Raw genomic sequence first — 16,586 nt, 5'->3', positions numbered from 1 at the left:
GTAATCGGGGATCCGCTGTCGTTAACTTCTTCCAGCGCTGAGGTAGTGACTCGTCGTGAAATTTCCATTTCTTTCTCGAAGGCGGCCCATGCTTAGTTTAATTCCATTATCGACTCCGGGTCTAGTTCATAAGCCTCTTCATGAAGTGTAGTGGGAGTAGTGTACACCGCCGCAGTTTCTATTACGTCAATTTCGAATAGCGGGATGATTCGTGAGTGCTCATCTAGGTATGCTTCCAGCTCTGTATCATCCACTCCTTCCAGCATATTTATGTGTTCCGCATACAATGGTGTCATTCCTTTGGGTTGTGCCGTCATTTCTTTTGTGGGTACGCGAACTTTGTGGCGTCCTCGTCGGAAACTGATACAATTATGTTGCCAACTCTGTTTGATGTTAGCCGAACGAAGCCAAGGTCTGCCAAGTAGTAAGGTCGAGTGTGAGTACTACCACCGAGATGTTAAAGCGTTGACCACTAATGACGATGCATAGTTTCCAGATTAACCCTAAGGGCCTGACAGATCGGGTATCCGCCATACGAAGCCAAAAGGGGCAAGCTTCCCATTCCAAAATTCCTAACTGTTCACACGTCTTTGCACTAATCAAATTAACGCCCAAGCCCCCGTCGGTTATACAGCTTGTTATTTCCTGCCCGTGTAGTACTAGCTTAATGGCTAGATTGTGGTGATCAACCACTATGCGTTCGGCGCTAGTTTCAGCAAAATTTGCTGAGACGTTTATACTAGGCCTGCCTGTTATGTGATCTTCTATGGCCTGCCAAAGTCATGGAACTAGTTGAAGGAGTTTTTCCATAGTCATGGTTATTTCGCAACCTGCCAGTGCTTGCCATATGGGATCCGGGGATATTATGTTTTCTTCTATCGGCCCAAGATTGGTTGCGGACTCCTACCGCATACGCGTCGTATTTGCCGCATTTTCTTTTTCTACCCATGCTTGGGCCTCTTTGCATACCTCATCTTGTGCAGCCCAGTCAGCATTCTTTGTTTGTTGCCGTGTCGTGACCTATTGAACTTCCGTCGTAATCATATTTACGGCTCGTCCTTTGCCCTTGCGCATGTTGAGTAATCGACGCTCCGATTAGCCTTCACCACTCGGCCACAACCGAGTAAGCGCGAATCAATGCAGCAGAAAATAGGAATCACAGAGAAAGACACGAATACACAGAGATTAACGTGGAAAACCCTGTACGGGAAAAACCACGGGAGTGCAAGACTCCAAACCAACACTATACACAGAGAAGTATACAATGGCGAGCTGCAAGGCGACGACCTTGAGCTCGCTGTCCTCGCCACAGGCGGCGGAAATACACAGAGGCGTCGACCTCTTCCTCTCTCACGCTCTATCTCTCTCTCTCTCACGGCTGCTCTCTCTCTTCACTCCTCTTGAGTGGAAAAGCAGAAAAATGAGTAGCAACAATAAACCTGTTTGCCCTAAGTCATATTTATACATATATGACTTTGGGGCTATTTACAACTATAGCCTCAGGGGCCCTTAGCAAACATATTCACGGATATGTCCCTGCATCCGGATCTCTCTCCAGGTACATTCGTCATCCGGCTCCGAAGCCGGGGTCTTCATCATCCGGTTCCGAAACCGAAACCGGGCTCGTCGGCATTCATCTCCGACATCCGACCATCCCATCCGAAGGGACCGTAATCCCAACAAACTCCCCCTTCACTTCGGCATGGGATGTCTTTCCAATCCGATCCTCTTTCGGCATGCTTCCAGCTTGTCGGGTGTGAGCACCTTGGTCAGCATATCCGACCCGTTCTCGTCCGTGTGGATCTTTGTCAGCACGAACTCCTTGTCTTCTATCCTTTCCCGGATCCAGTGATATCTTCGCTGGATGTGCTTCGTCCGGGAGTGATAGGCCGCGTTCTTCGCAAGGTGGATTGCACTCTGACTATCGCAGTAGAGTCGGTACTCCTCCTGCCGAATCCCGAGCTCTCTAATGAAGTCCTTCATCCATATTACTTCCTTGCCGGCTTCAACAGCCGCCATGTACTCCGCCTCCGTGGTTGACAACGCAACTGTCTTCTGCAGCCTCGACTGCCATGAAACAGCTCCCCCTGCATACGTCATCACATACCCTGATGTGGACCGGCTGGTATCTGCATCAGCCGACATATCCGAATCGGTGAAGCCGTCGAGTTCGGGCTTACCGGAGCCGAATCGGAGGCACACGTCTGCCGTGCCCTTCAGGTATCGGAGTATCCACTTGGCCGTGTTGCAATGCTCTTTGCCGGGATTGCTCATGTACCGACTCACCACTCCAACTGCATATCCTATGTCCGGTCGGGTACACACCATCGCGTACATCAAGCTCCCGACGGCAGAGGCATATGGTACTTTCATCATGTCCTCCTTCTCAGCCTTTGTCTTGGGGCTTTGCTTGCTGGACAGCTTGCAGTTTGCCGGGAGGGTCGATCCGACCGGTCTTGCTTCCGACATGTTGAACCGGTGAAGCACCTTCGTCACGTACTTCTCCTGTGACAGCCACAACTGCTTCTTCTTCCGGTCCCGGATGATGTGCATCCCTAGTATTTGCCTCGCCGGACCCAGGTCCTTCATTGAGAAGGTTCGGTGAAGAGCCTTCTTCAGCATCCGTATCTTGACCTGGTCTCGTCCGACGATCAACATGTCGTCCACATACAGGAGGAGTATTAGAAAGTCTCCTCCTTCGAACTTCTTCACAAACACGCAGTGGTCGGACTGCGTTTTGAGGTACCCTTCGTCGGTCATGAAGGAGTCGAACTTCCGGTACCATTGCCGGGGAGCCTGCTTCAGTCCGTAAAGGCTCTTCTTCAACCGGCACACCAGGTGCTCCTTCCCTTCCTTCTCGAATCCTTCCGGTTGCTGCATGTAGATCTCTTCTTCGAGGTCACCGTGAAGGAATGTTGTCTTCACGTCCATCTGTTCTACCTCGAGGTCCATGCTTGCCGCTATGCTCAGCACCGTCCGGATGGAGGTCATCTTCACTACCGGGGCAAATATCTCGTCGAAGTCGACGCCCTTCTTCTGCTGAAACCCCTTCACCACGATCCTGGCTTTGTATCTCGGGGGGTTTCCGGCATCTCCCGGTTTCAGCTTGAACACCCACTTGTTTCGAAGTGCCCGCTTACCTTTCGGCAACTCCACAAGTTCATATGTGTGGTTCTCATGCAGGGAATCCATCTCGTCCTGCATGGCACTCAACCACCTGCGGCTCTGGGTGTCATGCTTTGCTTCTTCAAAGCTCTCCGGCTCCCCCTCGTCAGTTAGCAGCACGTGCTCTGGTTCCGGAAATCTCCGGGGGGCCCTTCTCTCTCTTAGAGGATATCTCCGTTCCGGAGCTTCGGTAACCGGTTCTTCCGATTCTTCTTCATCCGAATCCATTTCGGGATCGGGGCCGGTTCCGGTATCAGTTTCATCTTCCTCGGCCGGTTCTGTTTCTTCATCGTCTTCGGCCGGATCCTCGAGTGCTAACCAGTCCCTTGCCGGTCGGGACTGCTCCTCGTAGAGTTGATCCTCACCGGTCGACTTGGAGCTCTTCATCTTCTTCTCCGACTCCCAGTCGGCGAGTGTCTTGTTCTCCATGAAGATGATATCACGACTCCGGAATATCTTCTTGTCGACCGGGTCCCATACTCGGTAGCCGAACTCGTCATCGCCGTAACCGAGGAATATGCATGGCCGGGTCTTTGGATCTAGCTTTCCTCTCCGGTCCTTTGCCACATGCACGTATGCGAGACACCCGAACACCTTCAGATGCCGGTAGGATACTTCCCTACCGGTCCACACTCTCTGCGGCGTGTCTCCGTCCAAAGGTACTGAGGGTGATCTGTTTATCACGTATGTCGCCGTCGACATCGCCTCAGCCCAAAACCCCTTGGGTAATTCCGCATGCGCCAGCATACTCCGGACCCTCTCCATTATGGTCCGGTTCATCCTCTCGGCCAGCCCGTTCAGTTCCGGCGTTTTCGGCACAGTAAACTCGAGCCGGATTCCCTTCGAGCGACAGTACTCCGCGAACTGCCCCCGGTATTCCCCTCCGTTATCCGCTCGTATCGCTTTCAGCTTCTTGCCGGATTCCCTTTCCACTCTCGCGTGGAGTTCTTTGAAGACGCACAACACTTGGTCCTTTGTCTTCAGCGGTGCCGTCCACAGCTTCCGGCTGTGATCATCAATGAATGTTACGAAGTACTGGGCTCCGCCATGTGACTTCGTTTCTACCTGACACACATCAGTGTGCACCAACTCCAATGGTGCGCTACGTCTCGTCGGTGGCCTTGAGTGGAAGGAGGTTCGGTTCTGCTTACCGGCCAGGCAATCGGTGCACTTCTCCAGGTGCACATGCTTCACTGGAATAAGGTTGTCTTCTGCAAGCCTCTTCATCCCCTTCTCACTCATGTGGCACAGTCTTTTGTGCCACAGCTCACCGGCAGTGTCGGCTGCCACATTCAGCTCTTCCGGACATAACCGGGCATTCATCAGGTACAGTGTGTTGTCTTTCCGGGCCCGAGCCACTATCAGGCTCCCCTTGCTGAACTTCATTACGCCGTTCCGGATGCTACCTGTGTAGCCTTCATCGTCTAGCCTCCCGGCCGAAATCAGGTTCAATCGAACCTCCGGAACGTGTCGGACATCCTTCAGCAGCATTTTGCATCCGGTCGGGGTTGTCAACCACACGTCTCCTATGCCGGCAATCCGGCACGTACCTTCATTTCCCATCCGAACACAGCCATGCTCACCGGCTGTGTAGGATGAGAAGTATCTTCTCTCTGGGGTCAGGTGGAACGATGCTCCGGAATCGACCACCCAGGTCGTCTCATCGCCGGCAATGTTTAGTTCACCTTCTTCGGTGATGAGCATGATTTCTTCCTCACTTGCCGCGAGTGCCGTCGTTCCTTTCCGGTCCTGCCCTCGCCGATCCGAACCTCTCCGGTCTGTGGCTCCCAGGTATGCACCGTTTCTCTCCGGTGACTTCTTCGAATCGGTGTCGTCGGCTCCGTTGTCTTTTCGGTAATGCCGACAATTCTTTCGGAAGTGCCCCGGCTTCCCACAGTGGAAGCATGTGGGCCTTCCTCTTGACTGCGACCGGGTCCCCGACTTCTCCCGTCTTTGCGGACTCCGGTTCCATTGTCTTCCCCGATCCGATTCGGTAAGCAGCGCCTTCGAGTCGGAGGCCGGTTCTTTATCTCTCCGACGCGCTTCTTCGTTCAAAATACTTGTCTTTACCGTTTGTAAGGACAAGTTATCTTCGGTGCAGGAGGTGCTGAGAGTCACCACCAAGTTCTCCCAGCTTTCCGGCAATGTACACATCAGGATGATGGCTTGCATTGCATCCTCCAACGGGAACTTGATCGCCGCAAGCTGATTCACGAATCCCATGAACGTGCTTACGTGTTCCACCATACTCTCGCCGTCCCGGTACTTGAGATTCACTATCTTCCTCATCAGGGAGGTCCGGTTCAACGCATTCTTCCTCTCATAGAGGCCCGACAGCTTCCGCCACATCTCATATGCGTTGGTGTCGTTCGCCACATGTTGTAGAACGCTCACGTCGACGTATTGCCGAATGGTTGCAACGGCTTTCCGGTTCAAAAGCCTCCATTCCGACTCAAGTACCCCCTTCGGTATTTCCGACCTGTCAATCGGTTCGTACAGGTCCCGAACAATCAGAAGATCCTCCATCTTGATCTTCCAGTCGGCGTAATTCTGCGCATTCAGCACCATCATCCCCGGCTGCCCGCTGCCGCCGCCTTCCATTTTCTGCAGCAGTCGCTCTGATACCAGTTTGTTGAGTAATCGACGCTCCGATTAGCCTTCACCACTCGGCCACAACCGAGTAAGCGCGAATCAATGCAGCAGAAAATAGGAATCACAGAGAAAGACACGAATACACAGAGATTAACGTGGAAAACCCTGTACGGGAAAAACCACGGGAGTGCAAGACTCCAAACCAACACTATACACAGAGAAGTATACAATGGCGAGCTGCAAGGCGACGACCTTGAGCTCGCTGTCCTCGCCACAGGCGGCGGAAATACACAGAGGCGTCGACCTCTTCCTCTCTCACGCTCTATCTCTCTCTCTCTCACGGCTGCTCTCTCTCTTCACTCCTCTTGAGTGGAAAAGCAGAAAAATGAGTAGCAACAATAAACCTGTTTGCCCTAAGTCATATTTATACATATATGACTTTGGGGCTATTTACAACTATAGCCTCAGGGGCCCTTAGCAAACATATTCACGGATATGTCCCTGCATCCGGATCTCTCTCCGGGTACATTCGTCATCCGGCTCCGAAGCCGGGGTCTTCATCATCCGGTTCCGAAACCGAAGGGACTGTAATCCCAACAGCGCAGTGGACATTGAGTTGCGTAATGTCTGGGTTGTTGGCAGACAAAAAAATGTACGTTGGACTCTCCTTTCTCTGTAGCTGGCGGCGGATTCCTATCCCCAAGCGTCGCTGGCTCCTCCTGGTCTTGTTGCATTCTCCTGGAATTTCGAGGTGTTTGCGGTTGGTCCTTGTGTGACTCTTGGCGCCGGTTATCCTCCGAACTTTCGTCGTAACGTCGTTGGTCCCTATACTATCAATGCTTTCCTTGTGAGCGAGGCCCATTGAATCCACCACGCCTGTTCGTCGAACGGTGGTTGTCGTAACGACGCCCTCCTTTATTATACCGGTGGTTGCCCCAATATTCTTCGTCCTCCGGCTCCTCTTCATCGGAATCGTTGTTATTTCGGCGATTACCGTAGTGCCGGTCATCGCGTGGATTTCGATCCGTATATCAGGTTCATTCCTCTTGGCGCCTTTGATCATTTCGGCGAGGTGGTCATTGTGGTTTTACGTGTTGTACTGTGGGCGTAGGTCTATTCAGCATATTGTACTCACACTGCTCGATTGTGTGTGCCTTTGAGTGACAAATTGGGCAGTGAATTCTCATATTGCATTCCACTGTGGAATGCCCGGAATTGTGGCAAATCGTGCACTGAATAGCCTGACAAAAGTGGCGTTCCTCGTCCTAAGGCAAGGCTTGTCGTAATGTGGACAGAGAAAATCCTTCCTCCTATTCGTCCAACTCAAGTTGTAATGCTCGCTCAATGACCATGTCGGTTGTTTCCCCTTTCTCACTACATGTGTTGAGCGTCATCCTAATAGGCCGCCGCAGGGCTGCCAAAAACGTGTCCCTAGCCTCGTCATTTGTCGGGGCCCGTTCTAATTTCCGCCGTAGATTTTGGAAGCATAAGCTAAAGTCCGCGACTGATTCTATTGGCAGCTGCTTGATTGTGTAGAACTGCCTGATGATTTCGCGGGGAGGTACCCTCCGATGAAAAAATCACAAAAATGCTGACTACAATTGGTCGAAGGTGTGGATTGCTGGTAGATCCATCTTTGAATGCCAAAACACGGCTCTACCATCCAGATTTAAACCAAACTCCGTCATTTTTTACTGGTGCGCTTCCTCTTCTAGAAATCGTTGCACCATGTGATTCGTGTTCCAAACGTTGAGGAATAGCCGAATGTGGCTTGCGGCATTTGTTTCGCCATTAAAGCGTTGGTAGGAGAAGGCCATTCCGGATGCTATGGTTGGTAGGGAAAGATCATGGTACTCGTCTGGTGACAGAACTTCCTGCTTGACATCGTGGTGTTGGTTGAGCGTGGAGTCGACTTTGTTGTCCGGACAGATATCACTGAGGCAAGGTTTTTTCCTTGCACGCTCCTCTGTCTGGCGTGTGATGGACCTCATGAGTGGTCGGACTTGTCGGGTCGGTTCTCTGGGTTGTCTACGGCTAGACATCCATTCCTTGTTGTTCGTTTGCAAGAAATCATAGATCACCAGGTGTGCGAAATGTCTTACCGATTAGGAACATTGTATACGCTCAGTCCTTTGAGGTAGACCTCAAGGTGACCGTGGTACAAGGAATGGAACCGTCTTCGCGTAGAGAGTAATGGGATACCACCTAGTATCCTGGTAGTGTATAAGGAAGATGGCTACAATTGAGCTCCTTATGAAGTGCACTAGTATATGCACTTACGCTTACACACACTTATGATTTAAACAGTACGCAACAGAGTAACAATGGACTGTCACGTAGATAGACACAGATATGCACAGAGATCAGAGAAGATAGGATTCTATTAGAAAAACATCCTGCACTCAAAATTACACGCTACCTCTTGTTGAGGATTTCTACCCGTTATATACACAAGGCTTTTAGCCGTTCACGCTTCCCACGTGAACCGTTACATTCATTTCTTAATGCTTTATTATAATATTTCTGCAGTTTTGTCTGTCGATTACGATTCCAACGGACAACAGACTTACCAGGTTGAAAACCGGACGCTAGCCGGTAACTGGATGACACTCGACGAACTAGGCGGATGTTAGGAAACAGGTCCCTCCGGATGGGAAGCGAGAAGAACAATACTGATGAGCAAACTCGACCGAGGCCGATAGGCCTCGGCCGAAACCGGATGATGAGTACCCGGCTACGGAAGACCCGGTGAGAACCGGATGACGAGTACCCAACTACGAAAGACCCGGTGAGAACCGGATGACGAGTACTCGCTTATGGAACACCCGGTGAGAACCGGATGACGAGTACCCGGCTACGGAAGACCCAGTGAGAATCGGATGACGAGTACCCAACTACGGAAGACCCGGTGAGAACCGGATGATTAGTACCCGCTTACGGAACACCCGATGAGAACCGGATGACGAGTACCCGGCTATGGAAGACCCGGTGAGAACTGGATGACGAGTTCTCGGCAAGAGCTGGATGATGAAGGCCCCATGAGGAGTGCTCACCGGATGAAGGGACATATTCGTAAATATGTTTTCTGAGAGTCCATCGGGGCTATATTTGTAAATAGCCGAAAAGTCATATTAGTATAAATATGACTTAGGGCAAACTTAGAAAGTTAATGTTGTTGTCGTTCTTGTTGGCGCAAGATTAGAGCGCAACAGTGTACAGAGAGTGTGTGAGAGAGGTAGAGGTCGTTGCCTCTGTTGTAACCGCCACCTGTGGCAAAGATAGCAAGCTTGAGGTCGTTGCCTCGGTGCTTTACTATTGTACATTCTGATATAGTGATAGTTTGCAGTATGTGGGCTGTCGTGGTTTTTCCCTAGTTTGGGTTTTCCACGATAACATTTTGTGTTCTCTTCTCTTTACTGTGTCGTGCATTCATTGCCCGTTTTTTGTGTTTGATTCTAAGCTTGGTTGTGGCCAAGCGTTGCGCATCGGGAGCGTGTAGTTCCTGATACAGGATACGGACAAGAAACCGAACCGACTGAAGAAGAAGAAGACACTAGAACCAGACAAGATCCCGAATTGGATTCGGATATGGAACAAACAGAGGAACCAGCAATCAGAATCCAGGGACGGAGATATCCGCTCCGAGAGAAAAGAGCCCCCCGAAGATTTCCGGATGTAGAGCATGTGTTGCTAACCGATGAGGGGGAGCTGGAAAGCTTCGAAGAAGCAAAGAAAGACACCCACAACCACAAGTGGTTGACTGCCATGCAAGATGAGATGGATTCCCTGCATGAGAACCACACGTATGAATTGACGGAGTTGCTGAAAAGGAAGAGAGCACTCCGGAACAAGTGGGTGTACAAGCTGAAACCGGGAGACGCCAGGAATCCAGCAAGGTATAAGGCTCGAATCATGGTGAAAGGTTTCCAGCAGAAGAAAGGACTGGATTTCGATGAGATCTTTGCCCCAGTAGTAAAGATGACATCAATCCGGATGGTATTGGGCATAACGGCAAGCATGGACCTCGAGGTAGAGCAATTGGACGTCAAAACGACATTCCTACATGGTGACCTCGAAGAAGAGATCTACATGCACCAACCGGAAGGATTTGAGAGCAAAGGGAAGGAGCACCTGATGTGCTAGCTAAAGAAGAGCCTCTACGGACTGAAGCAGTCCCCCTGGCAATGGTACCGGAAGTTCAACTCCTTCATGACAGACCAAGGGTACCACAAGACGCAAGCCAATCACTACATGTTTGTGAAGAAATTTGATGAAGGAGATTTCCTTATACTCCTCCTATATGTGGATGATATGTTGATCGTCGGACGAGACCAAGGCAAGATTCAGATACTAAAGAAGGCTCTGAATCTGACCTTCTCAATGAAAGACTTGGGTCAAGCAAGACAAATATTGGGGATGCATATCATCTAGGACTGGTCGAAGAAATTGTTGTGGTTGTCACAGGAAAAGTACATGATGAAGGTGCTTCAACGGTTCAACATGTCGGATGCGAAACCGGTCGGGTCGACACTTCCGGCAAACTACAAGCTATCTGGAAGACAAAATCCGAGGACAAAGGAGGAGAAGACGGATATGACGAAGATACCATATGCCTCTGTCATCGGGAGCCTGATGTATGCGATGGTATGTACCCAACCGAATATCGGATATGCAGTCGGCGTGCTAAGCCGGTTCATGAGCAATCTCAGAAAAGAGCATTGGAACGCAGTCAAGTGGATACTCCGCTATCTGAAAGGCACCTCAAGTATGTGCCTCCGGTTTGGCTCCGGTAATCCCCAACTTGACGGATACACGGATTCGGATATGTCGGCAGATGCGGATACTAGCCTGTCTACATCCGGATATGTCATAACCTATGTAGGGGAAGTTGTTTCATGGCAGTCGAGGCTTCAGAAGACAGTTGCGTTGTCAACCACGGAGGCAGAGTGGAGTACATGACAATTGTAGAAGCTGGCAAGGAGATAATCTGGATGAAGGACTTCATCGGAGAGCTAGGAATCCAACAGGAGGAATACCGGCTCTACTCCGATAGTCAAAGTGCCATCCACCTTGCAAAGAACGTGCCCTACCATTCTCGGACGAAACATATACAACGGAGGTACCACTGGATCCGAGAGAGAGTAGAAGAACAAGAGTTCATGCTGACAATGATCCACACGGAGGAGAACAAGTCGGATATGCTAACCAAGGTGTTGACAACAGACAAGCTGGACGTGTGCCGAAAGTGGATCGGGCTGACGAACCATCCCATGCTGGAGTGAAGAGGGAGATTGTTGGGAAATCGGTCCCTCTGGATGGGATCCGGTGATGAATGAGGAGGACCCGGTGAGAACCAAAAGAGAACCGGTGAGAACCGGAAGCGATCCGAAAACCGGATTGGATGGACCTAGTGAGAACTGGAAAAGAGGACATATTTGTAAATATGTTTTGAGTAAGCCTATTGAGGCTATATCTATAAATAGCCCTAAGTTCATATAAGTATAAATATGACTTAGGGCAATCACTTTGTATAGAGAGTGAATTGTGAGTTGTCATATTGTGGTAAATGTTGTATAGAGAGAGCGATAGAGAGAGTGTGTGTGAGATACAAAGCTATACTCTATTGTAACCGCCGGTTGGTGAAGATGCAGAGCTCGAGGTCATTACCTCAAGTCTTTGTTTGTACCTTAGGGTACTGTGGAGTCTGTGGGCTCCCGTGGTTTTTCCCTATTAGGGTTTTCCACATAAACATCCTGTGTACTCTCTATTGTTAGTGTGTGTATGTGCGCTCACTCCCTACTTCCCATTTCTGTGTTTGATTATCATTAAAGTGATAGAAGACTAGGGTTCTGGCCGAGCAATATTCCGCTATTCTTCTCACGGACTACCTCCGGAAGAGCTGAGCCGGGACGAACTGAAACGCATGGAGATCAAAAGTCGCCATTTTAGTTTGATACAGGACACATTGTACCACAAGGAAGTGATCTTACGAGAGGCCCATTGTAGAGTAGCCAGTGGGCATTATGCCGGTGAAGCCATTGCCCAAAAAAATTGGAAAAGTTGGTTATGATGGCCGACAACCGTCAAGGATGCGGTCCGGTATTGTAAAGAGTGTGATCTCTACCAACAGTTGGGCCAACCAACAGAAAACGTCTGGATGCCTCATCAACCGGTGTTGCCATTAGAACCGTTCCAAAAGTGGGGGTTAAACTTCATGGGACAAGTTAAGCCACTGGCTATGCACACAAGGAACTAGTATATGATTGTAGCCACAGACTATTGCACAAAATGAGTGGAAGCAAAACCGCTCGGGGACAACACCGCGACATCGACAACGAAGTTTCTGTATCAGTATATATGGTGTTGGTATGGGTGTTCGATCGAGCTCATCAGCGACCAAGGAGGGCATTTCCTCAGTCACGTTGTGGAAATCGTCACGACATTCTATGTGCTAGTTCATAAACGCAGTACACCATACTACCCACAGGCGAACGAATTGACGTAGTCAACGAACAAGACACTACTAAACATTCTCTGAAAAATCGTAAATGAGAACCGGACAGACTGGGACACCAATTTACAGAACACGTTATGGGCTTATTGAACGTCGTATAAAACGATTATTTGGACGATACCGTTGTCATGGAGAAAATCATCTGTAGGCGGAAACCAGGTATAACGTGCATAAACTGGCCCTTACACATGGGCACAAGTTTTGTTGTATAGTACGTTGTCGTGAAGATCCGTCACTACGCGCGGATCGTGAGGCGGAACCGCCGGGGTTCTGGACCGGATGGATTCAAAGCCGGTACAAGCTTTGGCGTAAGCTTTGGCAAGAAAGTACTTAAGATATATTGGGAAAGAGAGAAGTTGAGATTAAACGATTGAGAGAGATTGATTGAACTTTTATCTTTGGATTTAAGAAACAAGTTACATGATCAATTTGATAACGAATTTCTTCTTCTTAATTTCATAACAAAAAAAAACGTGTTTTTTCTCCTCCCCCTTCCTTCTTTTATAGATGCTCTCATGCATATGATGCATGTGAGGGTACAAGACATGCATAAAATGCATGCTTGCCATTTGGCGCTTATGTATTACATGTGGTGCATGATAACCATGTCACTCATTTTAGCTCTCATGTATGAGAATTTACACGTAAAAGTACAATGATAGAAATATAAATTCAACTAAATGGCATGGCTTAATGGTAAGCAAATTGACTCCTAACTCGGAGGTGCAAGGTTCGAATCCTTACTTGCCCTCCTTGTATATGTATATATGTATATATATTTATATATTTATTTATCTAGTCACCGGACGCCGGTTCGTCGGATGCCGCCGCCACGCCGTCGCCGGATACCGTCACCTCACCGTCGCCGGATTGCCGCTGCCTTGTCGTCGGATGCTGGTGTCTCACTGGCGCCGGATCACCGGCTCCATCGTCGGTCCGGTTTCGCCGGATATCGGTGCCTCGCCGGATGCCGTCGTCTCACCGACACCGGATGCCGTCACCCGATGCCGCCGCCTCGCCGTCGCCGGATACCGTCACCTCACCGTCGCCGGATTGCACTGTCGTTGGATTGCCGCCACCTTGCCGTCGGATGCTGGTGTCTCACTGGCGCCGAATGCCGCCGGATCACCGGCTCCATCGTCGGTCCGGTTTCGCCGGATATCGGTGCCTCGCCGGATGCCGTCGTCTCACCGACGCCAGATGCCGTCACCGGATGCCGCCGCCTCGCCGTTGCCAGATACCATCACCTCACCGTCGCCGGATTGCCGCCGCCTTGCCGTCGGATGTCGGTGTCTCACTGGCGCCGGATGGCGCCTGATAACCGGCTCCATCGTCGGTCCGGTTTCGCCGGATATCGGTACCTCGCCGGATGCCGTCGTCTCACCGACGCCGGATGCCGCCGCCTCGCCATCGCCGGATACCATCACCTCACCGTCGCCGGATTGCCGCCGCCTTGCCGTCGGATGCCGGTGTCTCACTGGCGCCGGATGCCGCCGGATCACCGGCTCCGTCGTCGGTCCGGTTTTGGTTGGCCAAAACCCTTTATGAGTAGCTAGCTCACCTCCACTCTTAGTTCAAGTTACCTTGAACTCTCTATTCTCCACACATAGACACAAAGATAATATCTTTTGCTCTACCTTATATATGATGAGAGCCGTATTTGTCGTGTCTATGTGGGATATCTCACAATTTTCTCTTTTCCTTTCACAAACTTTATACCCTCATATCTTGACATTTAGTTGTCCGTTTCTCGTGTAATAAAGTGCATTCGAAACCTCCATCATTTTGTACTTAGATATTAAATTTATTTTAAATGTTATCTTCACAATTATTGTATTATGTGATTCATACTCGATTTTGTACGTTTTATGGGATTTTCACACTATTGCCGAAAATCTACACGACATCCACCCCCACCAAACCGCACGTCCTCCGGTACGTGCCAAGAAGAGAGAAAGTGAGATTTCGGCTACGGTGATCAATTAGATTCCTCCATGTCTTCATTTACATCCGCCCTATTATGTTCATTGTTGAGGTAATCGTGGTCAGGATCCTTGTCTTGTCTTTTCTTGAAAATCTTTACTCTTTTTCCTGCAATGGGTACAGCCAACCTTGATCCGTCTAGTTCCGCAAGGTGGTATGTGGCATTATCGTTGGCACTTGTCAGCACATACGGCCTGAACCATCTTCTTGCGAACTTCCTTGTTGTACTATGTTGATTGTCAAGGGTGCTGTCGTAAACCAAAACCCAATCCCCTTCTTCAATCTTCTTGGGACGAAGTCGATGCGTGTTGTCGAACCGAACTTTGTTCTTTACTCGGGCTGCCTCCATCATCTTTCGCGCTTTTTCTAAATCTTCAGGTCTTCTTTCAAGTTGCCTTATCTACGCCGCTAATAACTCTTCTCGTCTCATCTCGTTCTCCCACGGTATCGCTACCCATGAGGCGATCGTCCTTTCGATGGGCATAATCGGCTTTTGTCCATACATAAGCTCCGTCGGCATATACCCTGTCACCAAGCTATGTGTCGTTCTATCGGCCCACAAGGCATAGGGTAATAGTCGTGGCCAATTTCCGACTCGACCATTGCATGCCCGTACGATGGCTTTAACGATAGGTCCATGCTCTCGCTCGATCTTCCCATTTGCTTCTGGATTGTAGGCAGTTGTGAGGGAGAGCTTCACGCCTAGTCTTTCGAAGAGCTCTGTCGCTTCGTGCGCGTCCAACTCCCCTCGGTCGGCCACTATCTTCCCTACACATCCATATCGGCAAACAACCTCTTCAAGTAGAAATTTGCAAACGGCTGAAGTCGTCTTATTTGTCAAGGCTCGTCCTTCCACTTGATTTGTCAAGTCTTCCCTTGCCAGCGCTAAGTACTTCATTTGTCCCACTCCCATTGGCATCGAGACCAGATCCACTATCCATTTGAAGTGTATGGTGAGTGGGTATGTCGGCTATAACTCATCACGATGACGTATATTTAAATATATTTGGCAAGTTTCGCATGTGGACACGAGATGGAGTACATCTTTGTACATGCTTGGCCACCAGTACTTCTCCTTCAACTTTTCGAACGTCGCCCATGTTCCTCTATGACCTGCCCAAGCACTCTCGTGGAATTTGGTCATCAACGTCTCTTGCTCTTCTTTCTTTACCACCACTCGACGTGGTATTCCTGTCCTTCTTTTTGGATGTCGCCAAAGGAATCCTCCCTTCAAGAAGTATCGGTAAGCTTTCTTTCGGATTCGTAGGGCCTCCTCCTTTGTCAACAAAACATTTGTCGTCAATGTTCTTAGGAATCTACCGATAAGTAACCACTCTCCTTCGTACTCGTTCTCGTTGAAGGCATGGAGGGTTTGCGTGTCTTGGTCTTCCGCTCACAATCGAGCCATCTTGAAGAAGTCAAGGGTGACATCTTCATCTTCCGAAACCATGTTACTTCCATTTGAAAATCTTGCCCTCGACAGCATGTCAGCCATGGCGTTCTTCTTCCCTGCAATGTGACGGATCTCTGGGTTTAAAGACTTGATGTAGGTGATCCACCTTAGCATAGCACGATCTGGGGTCGCACATCCTGAGACCATTCCGAGAATTGGGAGACAATCTGTCTCTATTATCACTTCTAACCCGATCAGGTAATCTTTCTCCGTCTTCAATGCCGACACAATACCCCAAAGTTCCCGCTTGACTTGGGCATATCTTTGTTGCCATTCGCTGAGAACCTTTGCTCCGAACCGGATGGCATATCGCACATTATCTTCACCTTCTTGATTGATGACCCACCCGATTCCGGTTGGGGTCGTATCTACGGTCACGTAAATTGGTTTCCCTTCGGCATAGTTGGCCTTCCTTAGTGTCGGAGCTTCAAGAAGCAGTTTCTTTAATCTTCGCATCGCATTTGTGTGCTCGTCTCGCCATTCAAACTTCATTCTTTTCTTTAGTAGTCCATATAACGGTTCGGCGACATGAGCGTAGTGAGGAATCCATATATGATAAAACGCGCACGTTCCAAGGAACCTTCGAACCTCCGTTTGGTTTTCGCATTCTTCTTTCATGTCTTGGATTGCATTCACTTTGGATGGCGAGGGCTTCCGGCCGTATGCTCCACACAAGTGACCTACCACCAAGATCTCTAGTTGCCCGAATGCGGATTTTTCTCCCGAAAATGTCAAATTCGCATCTTCGAGCCTTTGAAGCACCTTCTCGCAATCTTTCATATGATCCGCAACGAACTTTCTACAACCTTCCTTATCTTTCGATTCATCTTTCTCCTCATCCGAACATCCTTTTATCGGAATATCATCCAAGAATGGCAT

The sequence above is a fragment of the Azolla caroliniana genome, unplaced genomic scaffold (genome assembly GCF_043228905.1).
Source record: "Azolla caroliniana isolate FFs.n. ecotype wild unplaced genomic scaffold, voAzoCaro1.0.p SCAF_13, whole genome shotgun sequence".
Classification (NCBI taxonomy): Eukaryota; Viridiplantae; Streptophyta; class Polypodiopsida; order Salviniales; family Salviniaceae; genus Azolla; species Azolla caroliniana.
Note: the sequence above shows the minus strand (reverse complement) of the source record.